The sequence below is a fragment of the Pelmatolapia mariae genome, linkage group LG2, assembly GCF_036321145.2.
Source record: "Pelmatolapia mariae isolate MD_Pm_ZW linkage group LG2, Pm_UMD_F_2, whole genome shotgun sequence".
Taxonomy (NCBI): Eukaryota; Metazoa; Chordata; class Actinopteri; order Cichliformes; family Cichlidae; genus Pelmatolapia; species Pelmatolapia mariae.
In genome coordinates, this window is record NC_086228.1 from 25,181,652 (window position 1) to 25,204,337 (window position 22,686).

Below are 22,686 nucleotides of genomic sequence, written 5' to 3' on the forward strand. Positions count from 1 at the left end.
TGTTAGCTCTGTTTGAGAAAAGGTCACTAAGAGGCAAATCCCAACATGTTTAGCACGTAGAGGGGGAATTGCCAGCAGAAAAGCTGCGAGTCAATCAAAAAATATGGATAACATATTGTAAATAACAAAACACTGTAACTGATTTCTGGCTGAGGTCTCCAGTAATGTTTGGTGGAGCATTGATTCCACTCGTATGTATATTGTAGGTTTTACATTATGAGAAATCCTCAAGGTTATATATGCAAACACAGCCTCATCCGCTACATAGGAGATTTATATAATTAAACTAAACTGTCTGTTGTGGTTAGATCTAAGTAACAAACCCTAATAATGAACCGTTAAAATAATAAAATAATAACACACATAGGCCATCCATTCAATAAGTGATGCTAGAGAAAGGTCAGGAGTCTACATTCTTTGAAACCCATGGCTGTTTAGAGAAAGTTTCACAGCTGTTGAGAAAGTAGTCTGGACTGAATCTGAAAGAGCTGCACAATATTTAGCCAAACATGACAGATTATCTAAACTTAAATGCAAAATAAGGCCACGTTCAGCCTGTACAGCTGCCTTTAGTAATAACCAGATAGGAACAGATACTGACTGCACAGAGAGCATTTTAAAATGTCAATTGTATAATTCAGTCTTTTCAGATTATTGAACGAAACTTTACACCATAGATGTGGATCTGCAGTTCTGCTCAAAGTTGAAAGAGATTTTCATCCTGAGAAAAGTATTGGTCACCCATAACAACTTTTGCAATCTTTAGTTCTTTGGTTAGAGCACTTGCTGCCTCTGCACACTATTTTTTGCTTGAATAAGTCAGTTGAAATATACTGCTGCAAGTGCTTTATCAAGTTTGTGGTGCTGAAGCTTCAAACACTTCAATCGCTTTCAATTCCCAACTGTTTTTTTTGATGCCGTATTCTTCCTTTATCTTTCATCAACCAGAAAATACAACTAATTTTGATGAGTTTTGTCACGTTAATATTGGGTGACAGTTATTGTGGGAATTGGGTTGAGTCCTTTTCAATCTGTTGTCTTGATGGCAGGTCACATGTTACATGTTTAACAAGACTAAAATACCTATATCCAAGATGTGACTTGTCTGCAATCGCTAATTACTAGTCGAACAGTAGTATCTTTAAAAAGTATGAAGCAAACATTTGTCTTCACGTTGTACACATTTCTAATAGCCCTTTTCCACTAGTACCTACTCAGCACGGCTTGACTTGGTTTTTTGGGTTTTCCATTAGGTGGTAGCATCTGGTCACTCAATGAGTCATGAGAGGATCTCCTTCATGAAAGTCATCACTGCCATTTTTGAAACCTTGCAATGAGGGAAATGGCTACATAAAACACTGCGGTCCCCCATTCTGATAAAGCCGCAAGTATACCTCTTTTGTTGTGGCATTGCTGACGCATACAAATGATGTCACAGGCCTAGGGTCACTGTTTAAGTGACCCTAGGCCAGCGTAACGGAAGTCTTGACCCTATATTGTCAGCATGATGGTCATACATCAGTAGGAATTACACACAGATACTTTACATATACAAAGTCACACAGTTTGAAATTTGACTGAAACATGCTACAGGCTGGCTTTGTATATCAAAATGTTGACCACAGAGTATGTGTCAGCATTAACTAATATAACATTAAAAAAATTCCATTACTTCACAGAAGATACATTTTTCTGAAATTATATTGAAGCGCATAGTTCTCCACTAGAGCAGTAACATCTTGGGCAGGCACCGTTTTCTGGCATATTGACGCCAGGATACTTAAAGCTGCCTCTAGACAGGGTCAGCTAGATCGCATTGATTTTTATTGAGGGGACCAATATGGAGAGAGAAGAAGGAAGTGAGAGGGGGAAAAATGAAAGAAGAAAAGAATAAAGACTGAGGAGTGTAGGAATCAAAATCAAATGTATACATGCAAAAAAACAAATATATATATATATATATATATATATATATATATATGTATATATATATATATATATATATATATATATATATATATATATGTATATATATATATATATATATATATATATATATATATATATATAGAGAGAGAGAGAGAGAGAGAGAGAGAGAGAGATAGAAGAAGAACAGAGGTAAATGAATGGTAGGCTAATCCCAAACATGGAACAGATTTAAGTACATGACATGAAATGTACACAGAGCTGTTAAAAGAAGAACACTCTGTATATATGCTCACGATTAGTTACAGCAAACACTCCACACACACTAATTTATCCCCCCCCCCCCCCGAAACATCTATACAACCTTCTTTTCGTTAATCTCATCCTCTCATGTATACAGGCACAAACATGTTTATAAGAGTCCTGCAGCTCTTCTTCTAACAGTTGCAGTAACTCCATTAATTAAGTGCATGTACTGCTACTTGAAAGTCCTGCGCAAGTTCAGGTACTGCACTGAAAGCAAAAACAGGCATTTACCCCAAGATTACAGCCACAAATGCACACAAACTGTTAAAGAATCCATTCTCATCTTCATAACATGAAAATCTTTTCTAATGGGTCTGTTTGCATGACACAATATTTTTTTGTTAATAATTTGTGTATGAAAGCAAGAAAGTGAATGAGGGAGAAAGATTTCTCAGGGATTACATATCCATAGTGCCATCTAGTGTTTCCTGGAAAAACACACACAAACACACACAAGATTTTAGCTGTGATTATGCACATCATTACTGAGAGTGACATAAAATAAACTATCCTTAATGGTAGCCTTTTATTTTAGGTCTTTGTAAGGTGTTCTTCTACCCTTCCTCATTGAAACAAATGTGTGTGTTATGTGATAAAATTCCACTTAAATGTAGCTACAGGCAAAGCAGATGAACAGGCAACTATTAGAGAATAGGTTTGAGAAACAGCTGTGATGACTTTAAATAGGCAGAGCCATCAGCAGTTCTCATTAGAAGTAAGTAACACATTAAAATAAATAATTAACAACACATTACTAAAATGATTAATTACATAATACATTATGACCCAAGTAATACATCTGTGACATCTGCAATTATGCCCTCTTATTTGATCCCCGTGTAGTCATGATAATTACACAGATAATGTATTATAGTTTTGTTTAAATATTTAAAACTGTCTGCCTGATTCATCACAAAAGAAGAAACCAGAATCATAGTAGTTAATTCTGTTCATGATCTATCGCAGTTGATGGGTTGTTTGAAGTACAGCACGAAAGTTATGTTTTCTTGTGACTGGTTGGCTGCACAAACTAATGTGAATTTAAATCCACTGAGAAGTCAGGGATGCTTGCAAACATTCATATCCAGGACAAATTTTGCTAAAATGTGATAAATTAAAAAAAAAAAAAAAAAGGTCTTTAGGGCTCTGGAAGCTGTGGCTCAAAAGGTAAAGTGGGTTGTCTACCAATCGGAAGGTCGGATATTGATTACCCGGCTCCTCCAGTCTGCATGTCGATGTATCCTCGGGCAAGATACTGAACCCCAAGTTGCCTCCAACACGTGTGTGAGTGAATATTAGGTAAAACAATTACATATTAAAAAAGTACTAGTATGGATGTGTGTCTAATTGGATAAATGAGGCTTAAAAAAGTGGTTTGAGTGGTCAGTTAGAGCAGAAAAGTGCTATATAAGTACCAGTTCACCCATCCATCCAACCATCCAGTAATCTAAGAGGAGTAACAATTCATGTGGAAATGGAAAATGACACATTTGAGTTTGACCTTGGGTGCAATTTGGATGAAGATCTATGGGATGATCATCTGATCAGTACTTTAGTGTAGCCATTATTGTGAACTGGTGGGATGGATGGGTAGATGGACAGACTCAAGCTCATCAGTCCTTCGGCCAGATGAGCTAAAAATGTTGAGATGCCTCACCAGTAGGTGCAAATTTAAAAGCTTTGTTCAACCTGCTGTAGGTTTCATGATGGCAGCAGCTGTAGAGGCATTTAGCTGACTACGGAGTGACTCTACAGTAATTGTCATTTCAAATATGCACAGAAATCCCTCACTGTTACGTCCAAGTAAAATATCCTAAGCGACATTAGACAGACAATGAATTTATTATGAATTTATTTTCTACACTTATTTAATTTGATTGAACTATTTTCTCTGCATTGCAGGATTTCTTTCAACTGAATTTTTCAACCCATCAAACTACATTTTGGAGTGATCATTAGCCACGAATAGTTTATTTTCTCAGAGACCACACACATACACAAATGTACAGAGTAAATGCATTAAAATGCAAACTACTGTGTGCGCTAAACAGAAGCATAATCACCTTACCCATGGCAGGTAAATAAAATAATAGAGAAATAAATAAAAACTTTCCATTTTATGGTGTAGTCTCCTGCAGTATTAAATAGCAGTGCTGTAGGAGCTGCTGTTGCTGGTGAAATTCAATACAGTCTGGGTGGCAGGAGTCATGTCCTGAGAAATCCATTATGAAACAGACCTCTTCTTTAGAGAACAAAGGCCACAGCTTTACATTTCTATGCGTGCGTACACACTGTAACAGCAGCAAAGGGCACTGGTTTTATGGGGGCATCCACTGGGTACCAAACGGTCCCTTACTCCTCAACACCCCCCATCTGTCTTCCTATCACAGTTGTTCCTGTTCATCTCCTCCATCTGTTTCATCCCTCTTCTGTCTTGCAGGCTCTTAGGTGTCTACCTCCACTATATTTCCTCATATTGCCAAGTATTTGAGGTTTTTTTCTCCTTGTTCTAGTAATTTCTTATTTAAAGTATGTTGCCTTGAAAATATGTTGTATGTAAAATATATGGGAAAAGGTCCTTAAGAGGTAATCAACAAGTAACCATCCAGTCAAAATCTACAGATATTTTAAGTAGACTTTTTGTCTAATTTATATATTATTTATATTATTAGTACTATTTATGATAGTACCTTTGATGATTTATTAATTCTAAGCTTGCAACCTTATGTCACAAATAGTACAAAGTGAACTAACTACATGAACTAATAATAACAATAATAACTATATGGCTGCCCACTTTATGAAGTGGAACCCAAAATGGGTCACATATGTTTGTGGTGTGTCTCTGTATGTCTGCGAGCAAGAGAGACACTACAATTTATTTCTCTATATTAAAAAAAACCTCCCATCTGACTGTGGCTGATTTTTTTGTTTTTGCTGCATGCTCCAAGCCATTTTAGTACTTCCTTTCCCGCCCTTGTGCAATTTCCTAGAGAATCTTAAAAGAGATTTCAAAAACACCATTAATTATTAGCATCTCCCTTGTCAGCAAAGTTCAGAGTGAGAGATGGAGAATAGGCCTACTTCTCTGCAAACATAAAAACACGTCCCTAATTCAAGAATAAAAGTAACTCCCCACATCAGAGGATATTTGAAGCTGTCACTGCTAGACACAGAGGCAAAAAAAACCCCAAAAAACAAACAAACCAAAAAAAACGAAATAGAAGAAAACATGCCTTAAAAACAGGCCAGTGAGGAAATGTGTGAAAATATTATCTTAATATAACATCAAATTTTCATATGGAGAGGAAAGCTGCAAAAAACATCAAGCTGTTATAGGATAGGCATATAGTAGGAGAGAAACCTGTTTTGATCCACACAAGTTGATTCATCTTTTTTGCTTAAGGTGTTTTTTATTAAAGTGATAAAAATTCAGTAAAGCATGAATACAGCTGGCTAAATACAATTAATCCCCAACATACCCCTTTCACTTTAACTGCAATATTTAGTAATTAATCAAGACTCATTTACGACACAAACATATAAATACATGCAATAGTAACACAAAGGAAAAAAATGTAATAAACCCTGCAAAAATAATTCAAACATTAAAAGAGAGACAGGGGGCAGTTGCAACACACTTGATTACTCAAAGCTAAAACCAGGTAGAATGATTACACTCACTCTGCACATGCTTATTAGGATTCTCCCAATAAAGATGTCAAAGATGTGCAAAAAGACTTCACAGCTGAAAAAAATTTCAAGGACAAAACTGATTCCAATAGAAGAAAGCTACTTTTTGGATATACCATATTTTATTCTGCTGCCTAAAGTTTAGATGAATGTGAAAATTACATAATTTAAAATGAAAAAATACATCTTTTTGTACAAAATAGTGTGTTTTATATGTGTAAAACATATTGTATTACACCTCTCTCTCTCTCTCTCTCTATGTATATATATATATGTATAGAAGTGAAGTAAGTATATATATATATATATATATATATATATACATACATATGTATACTTACTTACTTCACTTCTCTTCCATTTAAATACATGTATAAATATGACCTTCACATCTCATTGTATTGTTTTGTAAAGATCTTGTATTATTTTAACATTAGTTAACAGCCATATGCTACACTAACATAAGTTAAGTCAGAAACTGTTCTTGACTTATAGCATATGTCAAGTCTGTGTCACTGAGCTATGAAGGAAAATGTGAAAAATAATGGTCTCACCTACTAAGAAAAACATAAAGAAAAATATATAGTAACATGACATTTCAGCAGCACATGTTCTTCGAAGTCAAAGGAAGTAAGAGCTTAAAGGTCAAATTTCTTCTTCCATTTAAGCAGTATAATGTCTTATGAAGGAGATACAAAAGCTACCACATTTTTTATGTGTTGAATAAATTGAAAATATCTTTGAACCACTTAAAAATGTAATTTCAGCAGTAGGTTGAATGTTAAAATGTTTTAAAATACTTAATGACACAAACTGCTATGTTTTAGAAACCTAAACCTAAGCTTTACTGTAGACCAGATAATGTAAAACCTTCAAGTGTATAATAGTATGGCTTATTCACACATAAGAAGATAAAAGTGTATGTCAAGGCTTGCAAACGGTATAATTTAAATACAAAAATATAGCATCTCACTGAACACTTTGGAACATAGATTAATTATGAAAGATTGATTCATAGTTAGAGCCTGACTGATATAATAGTTAGCCAATTTTTTTATATTAGACATTTGCTGATGCATCTGCATTAGTGTTTATGAATGCTGAAAAATAAAAAATGAAAAACTAACAAAAAGATGGGAAAAACACCCTAAAAACATGTTATAAATGTTGATGTTGATAGTTTTTCCACTCCTCTGCAACTTACCTGCTAACAACACGTTTTGAACGCCACAAACATGGCAACCAGCTGATTCAAGCAGTCGGACAGAGTGTAAAAGAGTAATCCATTATTGTGATAATAAAACTACACATAGCAAATTTTAGCTAAATTTGTTTATGTTCTTTGTGTTTGAAAGACGAAATATCGGTTGCTATGTATTGGATTTTTAAGTCACCAAATTTTGATATTACTCTTACCGTTCCTATATCAGTCGGACTCTATTCATAATGATCGAGCTTTTAAATTATTTGCAAAAAGTTACTCATTTTGCCCCATAGGGATATACAACATAACTTTATATAGAAAACACACATTAAACACATGGTCTACTCATCTTTTGCCTCTATAGCATCTGAAGTCAGGTACCGTTTCTTTCCTCATTTTTAGTTTTAATGTTATTATCAAGCATTACTTATGGTCAGCTGGTTGAAGCCTTTGAAAAGCTACATAGCAAAGGAAATGATCAGTGTGTTTACGCGGGGGAATTCTGCTCTTAAATGTGAGCACTTTTAGTTAATCGCTTTTCCAAAGTTAATTAATTTAGGCAAATTGATTCCTGGCGTGGTGTCTGGTACAAAATGCTGCTCTTTTGCTAATTAATTTAAAGTAAAGTCAACATTAAAAAAAACCCCAAAAAACATGGTTCAACATGAACAATCAATTCTCTGACATTAGTAGAGAATTGGTTGTCTGGCATAAGACGAGTTAGACGATGAAACAGGAGAAACAGCCTGCCTGTCTTTATTTAAAAGGTAACAAAATCTAACTAGCAAGCTATGCAGTGGAAGGTTCCCTGATGCTTTAAATAACATAACAGCACAAACTGTTTTAACACAGATGTCTTTTTAAATGTTCAGAGTTCATTTTAATTGGCTGATTGATTGACCAACTGACCGAACATCTCCATTCTGCCCGAGGTTCAAATGTTGCATTTTGCTGTTTGCTCTGGTTTTCCACTCTTGGGATTGGACAGCGGTATTTAGTATAAGATACATAAGAGCTAAAAACTTTTTAATAACTCCCAGGGAGCAAATATTAGTCAGCTGCAAAAGCACTAATGCAGTATGACCACTGGGAAAAGAAATGGAAGATGTCTCTATACATGGCGCCTCACAAGTGAAGCCTTGTGATTCCATGACAAATGTTTCACCATCACACTGCTTCTGTCCCACAGTTAACATGCAAAGTAGCAAGGATCTAATTACAAGGCAGAAATACTATATGCCACGCTCGATTTGAAGGCACAGGCAAGATCCCTTGGGAAGGACAAGAGAAACTAAGGCTCAATATGCTGTCGACATCGCTTAAAAACGCTGTCATTCTGAGGAGATTAGATTCCCTGTCCAGAATAACTACTGGCTTGATGCACTATTAGGAGGATCATTGTGTTCTTCTGTTTAAATTCTGTGTGGAACTTCAATGATGTTAAATTTTGTGGACATTACAGTTTATTGTAGCTGTTGTATGTGAATGTTGGGTTATAACCACATTAGCATACACACAAAATAATAAGTAAGCGAATAAATGATATTTAAGCACCTTTGACTGACCAATCAATCAAAAATGTGTTATAATTGCAATTTATCCAAGCTATACAAAATAAATGTAACTGTGTTACAGCCAACAATGCCAGGATACGACCAGAATAATGAGGCAGTCACATAAGTACAAACCTGTCAGTTGGTGATGTAATGTTCATTAAAACAGAGTAAAAAGTGTCTTAGATCTGCTTAGACAGCCTTCTTTTGAAAAAAAGAAAAGAAAAAAAGAAATCAGTTCAAAGTACTTGGAGCAATGTTTGGGAAAAAAAAATCCAAACCTTTTCTTCTCTCTGCCTGCAGCAGAGAGAAGAACAGGACTATAAAATCTACTGGGATATCAAAGAATATCACAAAGAAAATAGCCTTTAACCAATCCACTTGGGTCTCTTAACTCAAAAGTGAATGCGTTAAGGGTGCGATTATGAAGTCACACAGGCAGTGGTGCTGTGATAAAATTTTTACATAAAGCGTCTAGTTCATTATCTCGACCCATTCAAACACAATCAGCAGCACTATGGTTTCACATCTCAGCACATATGAAAGAGTGACAACACCCAGGACCTATTCAATATGTTTCACAGCATTTCTGTGATAACCAAACAGACAAACAAACTGGCAGAATTAAAACGTGTGTGTGTGTGTTTTCAATCTTAGATCACATCCTAAACACAGCCGCAGAATGCCGGGGGTTGTGGTGGAGATGTGTTGGGGAGAATGGGCTGCCGGCCTATTCCCAGGAATCTCAGATTGTGTTGGGTTATGTGAGTTTGCTTTTGTTGGGGTTTTCTAAGGACAGGTTTCCTCTCTCTTCAGCTGAGGAATTTAACCAAAGGATCTGAAAAAGCCATGATGTAACAGTAAGTCTTTATTTTCCGTGTGAAAAACCCAGTGGTCATGGTGGAAAAGGGCAACGATACTAGAAGCACTAGATCCTCCAGAACCTTTTTTTTTTTTTTAAAGTACATCGTGCTTAAATTACTCAAATAAATCAGAGTTCTAAAGTTTCTTGAGTTTTATATCCAGTATTGTGCAATAAACTTTTGTACATCTACACTTTTCATTGACTTCGCTGTAGCTTTTTTTTGTCAAAAAGGTCAACGCCTTTTCAGAACTAGAGCTTTCTTAAAATAAATGTGATAAGCTGAGTATTACAGCCCTTGAGTACTATTGAGTTTTATGGAGTTACTGTATCTGACTCATGATCATATGAACCTGTGGCTCACATATACAGCCTTCAGCACTTTCAAGTGTGTCTTACAGTGTCTTAGATTGTGTTGTAAGTATCAGTGCCAACAGATATCTAGTGGCAGTACCAACAGTAGAATTACAGGATTCTCAATATCCAATCTGATACGACAGCAAAAAAGAAACCAAAAGAACTCCAACAATATTACCCCACAAACTTTAACCTGAACCCCTTTATTAAAAGTTACTTTAATCACTGACATGGTGGTGGCTGACTGTTTGTGTAAAATGTTAACATTTTATTTTATCGCAGCACGTTCACTAGTGAAGTATTTTTCTTTTGCTTGTGACTCACTGAATTTATTCCATTTTTGATGATGTGAAAAATCTTTGTCCCCATTTAGCAGTACAAGAGACTGGCAACCCATCCAGGGTATACCCTACCCTTTGCCTTATGACAGATGAGATAGGGTTCAGCCTCCCTCCATGAACCCAAACTGGTACTTAAGAAAATGAATGGGTGGATGGATTTATGCAACTATAACCATGCAAGTTTAATTATTTGCTTAAGTGGTATGCAGACTAAACAAATTTCAAGTTTTTCGCTTTTCAATATTCTACAAAACCATCAACACACCACTTTGTTAATATACATTCAGATGTGTGTTAGTTAAATATGGCTGATTGGTCATTTGTTGTTCTGTCAGGTGAAATAGTTGATTCAGTTAAGCAATTAAAAGGGTCTCTGAAAAAACAAACAGACAAACAAACAAAAAAATGTGACCTTCTAATTTAACACCGCATGCTGGTGACAAATTATTTCTTCAATACAAACCTAAAAGTTAACATTCTCATCAACACAGCAGACGAGTAACGGATAATCTAGCTGGAAACTGGCAGCGACGTGCGAAGAACGAAGATGGCCTGCGAGGAGATGATTACAAACTACAAAGGAAAGATTTAGATCATATTTGTAGCCAGGGTGTGTGTATGTGTATCGAATACATCTGAATAAGACAGAGACCCACGCAGTAATTGGGAATGACAGACGGGAGGAGAAGACAGAAAGAGAGAAGGAGAGAGAGGAGCGGGAGGAAGTACCGTGTAAGCATATGCATGCATGTACATGGAAATCCTTACATTGCACTTTGGCAGCAGAGGTCAGGAAGACAGTGAGAGGTTAGGAGTAATTCATCATAGTGAATTCAGCAAAGCCCTACCCACCCAGATCCCCCACTGCTTTTTATAAGTAAAACAAGTGGCGACAGAGGACGGCCAGAGGTCGCTGTCATCTTCAATGTAAACTACTGCAGCCTGTACACCCAACCGAAATCCATAAATAAAGTATGTGATCATTAATACATGTAATACTGCTATTGAATAGCAAAGTAAGAGGACGGCTGTGATCAAGAACAATTAAAAATGAATAGCTTCTCATGTGCCTGGAGATGGAGTGTATGTTGACATTTACATATGCGGTATTCACAAATTCACGTTCATTGAAGATGGATAAAAATTAGATGATGTTTTATACAGCGTAGCTAAACTAAAGGTTCATTCCAAGTCATTGCTCTTCACTATCAGCAGAAAATCTCTTTCTGCATAATAGTTTTCTTTAAGGGATTTAAATATGAAGCTAAAAAAAAGACACTTGTTTACAAAGCTGTTGTGTTTCTTGGGAAGGGATAAACTGCAAGTGTGGAATTAAGAAGAAGAAGTTGAGACATAACCTTTTTATTTCCTAGCACAGCTAATGTGTTAAGAATGACTGGCAGCTGTTTTTTCTCCTTTGGTTAAACACAATTTGGATAGATTAAGATTACCGCAAGCAGCTTGCTGCTGAGCATCACAACATCAGTCAACATCTCTGCCACTGTGTTGGATTACTTAGTTATGCGTAACTTCACCTTCCTGCTCTAAATGCAGTACATGTCACCTCGGTCATGCAATCTTCCTCTACTAAAACACTCAAGAGGGAGTTGGTTGATAACATTGAGGAGCATGATTGAGTCATTTAGCTGGCTCTGTGCATGAACAGTAATACTGAACAATAATAATCAAGTGATAAGAATCACAGTCTGATTAAATTTGACATACTGGCATATGTTGAAGTTTTACTATATGTGTTCTAAATACATTAAACATAACCAGAATATATAGAGGAAGTGACGTGTTAAACAAACCTAAAAATTATATAAAATTGTAATTAATTATATAAAAACTTTATCTACACACAACACCTGTCCAACTTGCATCCGCTGTTCACCTTTTCTTTATGTGGCGCTTCCAACAGAACATTGCTTACTAATAATCAAAAACGGATTTTCTTGCTACTAAAAAAATTGGTAGACTAAAGGTTTATAACAGAGGAGTGTATGAACACTTTGCACAGACTGGTTCACCTGCATCCACAGCAAGATGAGCAAGCCCAAGAGAAACGGCAATGCCAGAAGATGAGTATATAGAGCTTTGTTCACTGAGAGACAGAAACACAACCTCACAGAGAGCCCTGCCATAAATAGAGCTGCATAGCAGTGGTCTCAGAGGACAAACAGTGGTCTCAAAACCATCTCCTGGGAAGTAAACACATCCAAACCCTTACGACATACAAGACCGGAAGATGGGAACCACTTTGTATTTACGGCTGATCCCAGGTCTGAGATAAAGGAAAGTAACAGAGGAGCGCATGCAGACGTGTAGTGTTATTTAACTATCAAAGCACATCAGCAATGCTCGCTCGAGCGTGCATACGGCTGAGTTGCGGTTCCTCTCTAAGGCCATGTAAGCACATGACAAAACGTCAGATTAACTTTATAAATGGATGATAAATTCATCTGTCTTCCACCCTCATCTCCATATCTGCCTGTCTGACCATCTTTATCAGCCACTATATGGCCCCCTCACATCACTGTTCTCGCTACAGTTCAGTTATCTCCCTATAAGATGGTCTCCTTGTCACATACTCTCTGGTGTGTTAGTGAGACAGACATGACATCAAAATCAGCAACCAGCTCTATCAAAGGGTATCGAAAGGTTAAGTTTATATAAAGAGCAAAAAGCAGTAAGTTCAACAGAGCAGGGGGGGGACCAATGGAAGAATGTTAAAGTTCAGTTCAGTTCTACTTTTCAGAAAGGGCCACTTTTTAAACAGACTGTTCATGTGAATGAAGGAGAAAATAACACCACAGATCCTAGTTTTACTTCCTTTTTATTAGTTATTTTTTACCATTTAAGATGGGACCGCTAAACTTTGGCTGCCTTTTCATCTTAATACAGAGACTAAAGAAAAAACTACTGAATCCTGTGTTGTTTGAAGGCAGTCATCAGCTACCAACAGCTTTTACGGCAGAATGTTTTCTTGCATGCAAGGTTACTCGAGGCATGAGTGGATGCCCTGAATTAATCAATGAGGCTTAAATGTCAATATGAAACCTTTGACCATTCAGTGGTTCATTATTGGGTCTTACGCATGAATGAAAGTTTTAGCGATGACTGAAATTCAATTATGCTTTTTGCAGGTATTCTGTTGTCTCACATGAAAAATAAAAAGTGTCATTCCAGTGCATTTAGGCAGAACTACATCTATGTGCAGTATGCCTACTCTGGAGCTTCACTCTGAAATAGGAAAAGCAGCACTATGTTCTTCTGAATGCACAACACATACGATGACTGCTTTGAACTTTCCTTCCCACTTAACATTTAGAGTGAAATACTGAAAAGGGAAAACATTCCTGACATCACAAGAACCACTGTCAGGCCATGTTGGCACAACATGGGTTAAAAGAGCTTATACAAATGTATTAAGTCCATTCAGCTTGACTGCATATTGTGACTGTCATCAGTGCAAAAAGTGGGGAAAAATCAATTTGCCGCTTCATGATCCAGTTTTGTCTGCCCAATAAATTTTTAGTTTGTATAGCCCGAGAATATCCTTAGATATGAAATATTACAAAGGCTTTACCAGATCACACTTCACGTTAATGCGTTTTTATATGGAGGCAATAACATACTGGCTACACTACATAATGACTAGAGTGTGAAAGCCATAGATACTGGATAGCCAACCATGTGTCAGAGCTTTTGCTGTCCCCATTTGGAGGAGGCAGAAGGGAGGATGTGTGTGTGTATGTGTGTGACTGTGTGGGTGTTTGAGGATAAATGCATGCACATGTGCATGAAGGGCACGGAGAAGGCAGCAGTCTCCCGAAAGAACACTTTATTTGGAAAGAGCCTCCCATGACCTGGCTTGATCTCGTCCCTCATTTCTTGGGTGGGGGTTGCGCACGCCCATGTGTGTTTGTGTGTGAATGCTCAGTGCTGGGGATTTACAGATCTTTGAAATGGCTGTGCCCCTGAGGATAGGACTGCACTCCCACCAGTGGCTCACAGTGCTAATCTGACTGACAGCTTGGTCCAGCTTTCAGCCAACAAAACAGCCCACTGGCAAGGTCCAAATACCTGACTGCTGAGGAATCTGATCTGCCATGAGATGACAGAGGAGAAGCTACTCACCCCTCTGTGTGCCTAAGCAAATGCTCAACCGCCTGTATCTCTCTCCCTTTCTACCACTTTTTCTGTCTGCTTGTTTGTCAGCACTACACTGCTAGACCTACACATCCTCGGACTCAGCTGGATATGACAGTTTGACAGGCTGTCACAGTTCTAAACCAGAAAGGCAGTGGGATGACACTGTCACGGTACCCTTCGGCAAGCATTTAGGAAAAAAACAAAACAAAACAAAAACAAAACCTCTTTCAACTTTTGAACCTTCCAAGCTTCATTTTTCAAATATGCATTATTTGATATTTTTTGGTTTAAAGAACTAGTCATCAAAACCAGTATTTTAAAGGAAAGCACTTTATGACTTCACTTAAGGCTTGATCTGTTTGGACACTGGCGATAAGGCTTCTGTTACCGCACATATTCACCAATAAGGCAAAGCTACAAAAAAAAACTCCTGCCACGTCAGTTAAAAACACCCCCACAAGCCATCTGTCTTGTTTCTTTTCTCCTTCAGGGGCAAACTGAGAGCTTATTTAGCTAAGATGCCCACTCATCAATCAGCGAGGCTTTTCCATAAGCCATCCAGCACAGCTTGAACTGGAGGACCCTCATAATTGAATATTAAACCCCCGATGAGTAGCAAGGCAAACTGTGATGTTGACTGGAGGCTGTAGTGTTCTGTTGCCGTCGTGTTGGCAGAGATACCTGTGGTGCTGTTCAGTGTAGCGTCAGTTGCATCCTGCCTACCCGAGGTTATTCTGTCACACTGTCACAATTTCCATCTTTTGGATAAGAAAAGTGTCTACAGACAAACATCCAAACTCGCACAGGGGACCGCAGATGCAAGCAGGCATGAATCTATTTGGCAAGCAAATATGTAAACACAGCTGGCTTTTACTCAATAGCAGCACTTGTAAGAAGGCTGCAGAAATCGCCTATTGTTCAGTTAAGACAAGAAGTAAACGTGGCTTTGACTGTTTTTATTTTGGTCTGTATTTACCGTAGCACGCTGAAGGAATCTCTACACAGCTCAAACAGAAGATCAGGGAGCAGCCCACGATTCTGCACTACAAATATAATTGTATTTCTATTAGACCTGAAAGCAAAATAATATTGTGAGATAAGGAGTGAAATCGCAGGGAAATTGCATTTTTCTGGTGTCTTGCCCACATAATGTGACGTATGAAATGGAGGTGGAATTTCACAAAGGGAGGTACTCTTGGAAAGATCAAAATCTGCTTTGCCTGTTATTATAAATTTGGTTGTTTTTCAAAAGGAAAACCCTGTCAGCAATGGAGAGAGAAGTAGAAACCTTAGATTTTAGGTCTCTGTGTCCTGAAGTGTTAGATCAATGAAAACCAAGGTGTCTGGAGCGCTTCCACAAACATTATCCATGTAGGTTTTCTAATTTATCTATAAGATTCGAGTTCACATCTACAGATAATGGCATTAATTGTAGCGATATTACATTAACATCCTGAGAGTATAACCAGCCGATTAATTTATTTTTGAAATTATCACTATTTCCAACCCAGGTTTGTTTTTTCTGAGATTTAGTCACGCGATATATCTCCAAAATTATCTAATCGCCATATTTCTTTAGAGGCAATATACATGCTGGCTACTACAACACACACAATTTGCCACCAAAATACACATTAACAAGCCACCACTTCACAAGAAAGCCTTTTTTCCATGGGAAGCTGGAGCTGCAATCCTCAAACAACTTCAAGCAAAACAACACACCGACTCTCCTGCTGTTAAGACAGACCCTGTGATAGCCAAGTGGACTCTTAAAGATATGGATTATTCAGACCCATTCAGGCATCAGTGTGTTGACAGACAGACCTCAGTAAAAACATCCCCATGCTGTATATCCTTTCTGCCTAATTGCTCTATGGGGATAAGCTGATTTACATGTACAGAGAACCTCCCTATGCAAACAATGATTGTGAACAGTAACATTCAAGGACTGCAGCTGCTGCAGCAGACAAGCGCACAAAACTGCGATTCACGTATACGCTATTTTCATTCGATTTTTCCCAAGCATCAAAGTTTAATAGAGTAAATCTCAGAGATACTGCAATATGCAAGCTTACAAATTTTAGTCAAGGCTTCAGTAATTATGGTATATGTGGCTTAATTACATCTCTTACATTTTAAAATTGCACCATGGCACGCCATCGGGATTAGCGAGATTAATAATGCTTTCATAATTGTACTTTTATATTATTGCTTCAGGTCAGGTAACATATTTTAAACACTGATGAAGCACAGCATAAAAGAATGTAGACTTGTTTTCATTTATTTGGTTAGAAAAATGTGGGGAAAAAACATCTTCATATTCATTTATCTAAAGTAATATCACAGATTCTTAAAAAAAAAAAAAAGGATATTTGACAGGTCAGCTTTTGATTTTCTGGCTAGTCCACAATTAGCTACTGGCTGCCAGCAACAGAATCAAACAGGTACACTACTGTACAGTTGGTATTTACATCTATTCTCGGAAATCGTTGCAGCTGCAACCTCGACAACGAACGCCAACCCTCTTTCACAGTTATAATCATCCCAGCACGCAGAAGGTGACTCCCTTCTCTTTTACAGAAAAAAAGCACTGCTATTGTCATCAGTATAATGTCTTAATAATTATCATCTGAGGGTGCAACTCGAGAGCGAGACTAAGACAAGGGGAGAGAAGTGCAGCGTGGATAGACTAGGAGAGCAAGCAGCACCCCGTGGATGCATGATGAATGAGGGTGTCAGTTGTATTCACCCAACTAGCAGTGCAGTCTCTGAAACTGTCAGTCCCCATGCACTGAGACCTGTCTCATTAACCACAGTGATCATGCATTAAAAAGACAGGCAGTAAGAGAGCAGGGAAATAAATCATTTTTATAAGATGGTGAACCACTTTTTTTTTTTTTTTTTTTAAATTGTAATAGACATTAAATTTGTTTCACTGGTAATCAGCATGACAAGATATGGCACATTAAAGCTCATCATATGGGTTTGTTTTGGTTGTGCATTAGGATTAGAATGGAAACATTTGCATTGCTGGTAATTACTCCAAGTAGATTTTGATAAAGTATTTGTTATTCAATTATGTGAATAATGATGAAGCACTAGGTAACCGTCTCTAACAGTGGGTTCCATTTTCTTACTCCCCACTGTTTTTGGTGTGCTGCATTATTGATAAGGAGCTGACATTTTACACTTTTCTTAAGGCAAAGCCAGAGTCCCTCTACAGTCACCTGCAGCACTGTCTCCACAATAACCAGGCTGACAATCTAATATCACAACAGGGACTCTGCAGGATTCATATTACATTTATTAGCAGGTTTGTGGTGACAACATTGGTTTGTGCCTTCTACTGGACTAGTTTGGCATTTTTATTTAATAACATGGAATTTTCATTACATAAAATTAAAACGCATTCAAGACTTGACAACTGGTGTTCCTGTGATGCTTCAGAAAATCGACTTTTATATGTATTCTGTAAAAATCTCATTTTAATCTTTCTGGGGGAAAAATGAGAAAATGCCTCTCTTCCTGCTGCTTGGAAGCAGCAGGGCGTGGCTGGGAGTCAGCTCAGGTTAGTCCCTGTTTTCCTACATCAGTCATCCTTAAACTTAAAACCACCTGCCCAGTGTGGTGCAAGTCCCCCTTGTGCTGCTAAAACAGCTGCAACTGATTGAGACATGGGCATGTGTGAAAAAGCACCAGGACATTAGAAGTGGATCATTTGCCTCCTGCTGGTTTCAGAGTGGAGTCTCAGAGAAGCAGGCTTGTTCTGGGCATCCTGTAAATGCTTTATTGTACTGGGATCTGGCAGTTTGGAGGCCGGGTCAAAACCTTGGGCTCTCTGTCGCATTCCTAGAATCGTTCCTGAACTGTTTTTGTGGTGTGGTGGGGTGCAAGTGTTCCAATGGGGGAGGCTGTTGCCATCTGGGAGCGCAATTGTCATGAAACATGCCTTGTTTTTCAACGTTTAGGTGGGTACATATCAAAAATAACATCCACATAAATGCCAGAAACCAAGATTTCCCAGGAGAGCACAGCATTGTAGTTGGACGATGAGTGTCATACGCTTCAGCTGTAGTAGTGGTTTTATTGTTGTGTTGTAGTGCACATTAGCTAAACTGATGAGTGCATAAAGGCTAAAGCATGTTCACCAGTCTTTAATATAATCCACTCCAAAAGTAAGAGTTCATTCAGAATATTCAACAGCGACATCATCAACAGGGGTGCAGAAATTTTAGCACTCTTAAAAACTTTTGAGAATAAATTTGCAGGCCACTGTGAACATGAAACACTTGCATTAAGTCCCTGACATAATATTTACCCACCACAGACGTACGAGAGCGCATTTGTTTTTGTTTTCTCTCACCGTCTTTTTCGAAGCAGAAGATTAGGCACACATTTACACACGTCTTCATGCTGCAGGTTTCTGTACACAGATAAGAGCTCGTCATACACTTACTGTATCATTTGACATGGATCATTACACTGTTGCAACCCTGGAACCCACAATACTGCACAGCGTGCGCCTTCCACAAACTAACTCATGCTCTTAGCCAGTGTGTGCCCTCTCGTGCATGTTACTCTCGCTATTCCGCCAAAACAACACACATAAAGGAAACACAGCCTACCTCGGCTCGCAGTGACAGCTCCGTACGTCGACTCGTTGCAGGAGATGGCAACAATGTGATGCTCGCAGTAAAGATCGCGGTTCGTAAGCGCAGAAGTTTTGACAAGTCAGTGAGTCACGGAGCACACAAAGAGTGCCAGTCCCTTACTGATCTGTGTAAAGCAAGCCACTGTACATGGTGTATGACAACGCCCCGAAACAAAAGTGATCCGCTTGATCCTCCGGTGGATCATTACGATTATTATTAAGGATGTTTCTCTCCAAATTGGCTACGCGCACCGGTGCGCTGCGTTTACCTCCCAAAGTGATCCCCAAAGCAAACGTCCCCTAAGGACACGTGATCAACATACGGGGGACGGGAATAGCTCTCAATTCCCCACACAGTAGCAGCTGGGATCGGTTACACCGCTGCTTTAGTGCCCGTTCAAAAAACCCGAGCTGTGCGCACCCATACTCCTCCTCCTACCATATTCCCATCCCCTGTGACCTCACGGTGTCGCTGTCATTTGTCTTCACCTTAGCAATTTGGATCGGTTAATATAATACACCTGTCGCCTTGGCCCACTGATTATAAAGACATTATATTGCACTTATAATCATATGGAAGTTTTCTTTCAGATGTTAACTCACTAATAACTGTAGATAAATTATATTTATTTAGATAAAAATATTTAAATGTTGTTTAATAAAAATGAACAAATTAGAATCATATATGTTGGTTGTACCATTAATCAATGTAAAATAATACTAATAATAAAAATTTTGTCAGGATAACCCTTTTGGGTTATTCCACAATCCAGATTGTTTTCCTTCTTTTCTCACAGACATATAAATAATTTGTAATCTAAGTCAGTAATGATGTCACTACTCCCAGGCACCAATCAGAATTTAACAGCTGCTACGAGTGTAAGCGTTGTTAGGCTCATCATTAGCGTTAATTGGTTTGAGAGCCATATTTTACATTTCCACATTGGCGCAAATGATCGTGATTTATATATATATATATATATATTTTTTTTTTTTCAATCTTAGGGGTCACGTGGACCCAGCAAATGCTCTACAACACACCAGAGCCAACGATTCCTCTCGCTGTAAAGGTCGAGGGGTTATTCGTTTGTCACCAGTTTGTAGATTGTATTTTTTTTCTTCTGAAGTCTATTTTTTTGTTTAATTTAAATAAAATGTTTCATGTATAAGTCTCATTCTTCAATAACACTGATTTTCAGAAGTTTTTATTGCAAATGAATTCTCAGCTTTTGGTCCTTAAACTGTAATAACTGTGAGAATTATTGAATTTTGATAGTCGTAGGCTTAAGGTAGATGTTTTTTTAGCTGAATAAACATTTAGAAAGCTAGAAAATGTGCCAGCGTTAAAATGTGTACATTATGAGCCTGAAGTTGAAAGGAGCTTCCAATTCTGTAGGTGAGCTAATGTGGGCGTTCTGAAGAGAAACAAGGTTTTTTTTTTTTTTTGCTGAATTACTGCCTTCAAACAGCTCTCAAATGCAAATGGGATACAGACTGAATGGTGGAAGAACTGCACTGCTGTACAAGTTGCCATGTTAATTAGTTCCTCTGTGAAAAGCTCAGTATTCAATAGAGACAAGAAGGACAACTTCATCCTAAGGAGAAAACTGATAGGTAGTGTTTGTTTCTCTGTACCTTCCACCCACAAAAAGCAAAACCAGCACTGGCCCTCTCGGCCTGCTGGAGTACATGTGCTGTGTGGTTGTAAGACAGGTTTTAAAAGCAAAGGGGTGCACAGGACCCCTCACACCTTACACATATGCTTATGGATTAGGTTGATAAACTGTAACTCCAGGGCTCATTGGACTGAATATCAAAGCTCGCAGGTGGATATTTGAACTGGCATGCAAGGCCGTAAGACTGTTCTCTTGTGAACATGCTATTGCTCTACAGACAGATTCCAGCTGAAAGTATGAGATGTATTAGTACACTGTGATAGATGACTTTAACATAGCTGTTACACACATTTAAAATAGATTTTATTTTTCAAGAAATACAATTTTTATTTCCTTTCAGTGTCACCCAGTCTGCAAAGTGACACATTTTCCACATGAGTAAACCTGTCAAAGAAGTATGTTTATCAGTTTAACCTTCTCGAAATGAGGAATAGCTCATTTCAAAGTGAAATGTGGCAGACTTTCACATTTCACTTTGGTCTTTTATGATGAATGTTATCTGGCTCAAACAAATAAGTTTGCTATTTTCCTGTTCTAACATCCCACAGCCCCAAACACAATCTTATTAGAACTTAGACTTTACACTGCAGTAGTTGGCTCATTTTGTATTGTCACAAAAGGCAGGATTTAAAAGTGAAGAACGTCTGTCAATTTCTTCTCTTGCTAGGACACTCATCTACTGTGTTAACAGCTTCATACTACATAAAAAGCAAACTGACAATGACCCAAATCCTCCATTGATATGTTCAAAGCCACCATGTCTTTTGTGATACTAACAATGGTTGCACTGGAACTTATAAACCTACACCTGTGAGCACACAAAACAGATTTTAAAGCCACCTTGTGGGGTTTGTGGCCATGGTTAGCATTGTGGATTAATCCTTTTATAAGTGGACATCGTTTTTGTCTGAAATGTGCATGAAGATCAGAGGCAGACTGTGTAACACTACCATCACTGGTCAGAGGAACACAGAACCAATTCTGCAAAGTTAAAAAAAAGAAAAACACTGAATGCAGACATCATCTTTGTTTAATGTCCACGGATAAAATACACATGGCACATTTAGGCAGGGAAGCTTTGCTAAGTATGTCTGTGTGTAAGTACAGTATGTGAGAAAAGACCAACCAATGACTAAGCAGCAGATGCACTAAAATGTGCATCTGCTGCTTAGTGCATTGTTTATGGAGAGCAGTACTAGGAATGCGAAAAATCTCAGCTGAAGTAAAAAAATAACTAAATGAAGCTTTCTTTTCTTCCATCCATCCATCCATCCATCCATCCATCCATCCATCCATCCATCCATCCATCCATCCATCCATCCATCCATCCATCCATCCATCCATCCATTTTCATTCACTGTTGTTATGTTTCCAGGTTTAGTATTTTCTGTTGTTTCACTTACTGCTTGCTGTGCTTTTGTTTATGTTTGTTAAACTTTTTTAGGTATGTTTTCATTATAATTTCTTAAAACCCAAGCAAATAACAAGGTCAACAAATTAACTTTAGCAATAAGAGCTACATTAACTGAAACGGTCTGCTTTTATTTGATGAACACTGAGATTTTGTTGATCACTTCCCTTAGGAGTTAGAAAGAAATAATAAAATATACAACAAAAAAGGTAGAGAGATTCATTGATGAATCTGGGCCTTCGTTAGAGCTTCACAGTTTGAAATGAAAAGAAAAATTCTGTCAATACAACATCAGACCTCAGCAATTCTAAACTGTGGAGGTCAATAAAAGTATTTAATAACGCACTCAGCTGAAGAATTTTGCACTATCTCTAAAAAAATCTCCTCCCTTACAAAGAGATTAACCCAAAACATATTGTTAATCATTACAGGGCTTATGAATAGTTAACTGAAAAGGGATAACGGAGGCTGGGGAAAAGTAATAATTAATGAGGCTGGGTACAGATGGGACAGTATGGGATACTTAATTATGTTTTGGCACTAACAAATGA

The 22,686-nt window shown here is 37.8% G+C and overlaps 1 protein-coding gene across 1 annotated transcript in view; it reads right to left on the minus strand.

Annotated features, from left to right (window-relative positions):
* Positions 1-19,417, minus strand: part of mid2 (midline 2) — a 151,865-nt gene extending 132,448 nt beyond the window's left edge. Inside the window, exon 1 of the mRNA XM_063496557.1 lies at positions 19,023-19,417. The gene's annotated coding sequence lies outside the window, so the exon portion shown is untranslated. The remainder of the gene's footprint in view (positions 1-19,022) is intronic.
* Positions 19,418-22,686: the final 3,269 nt, after the last annotated feature.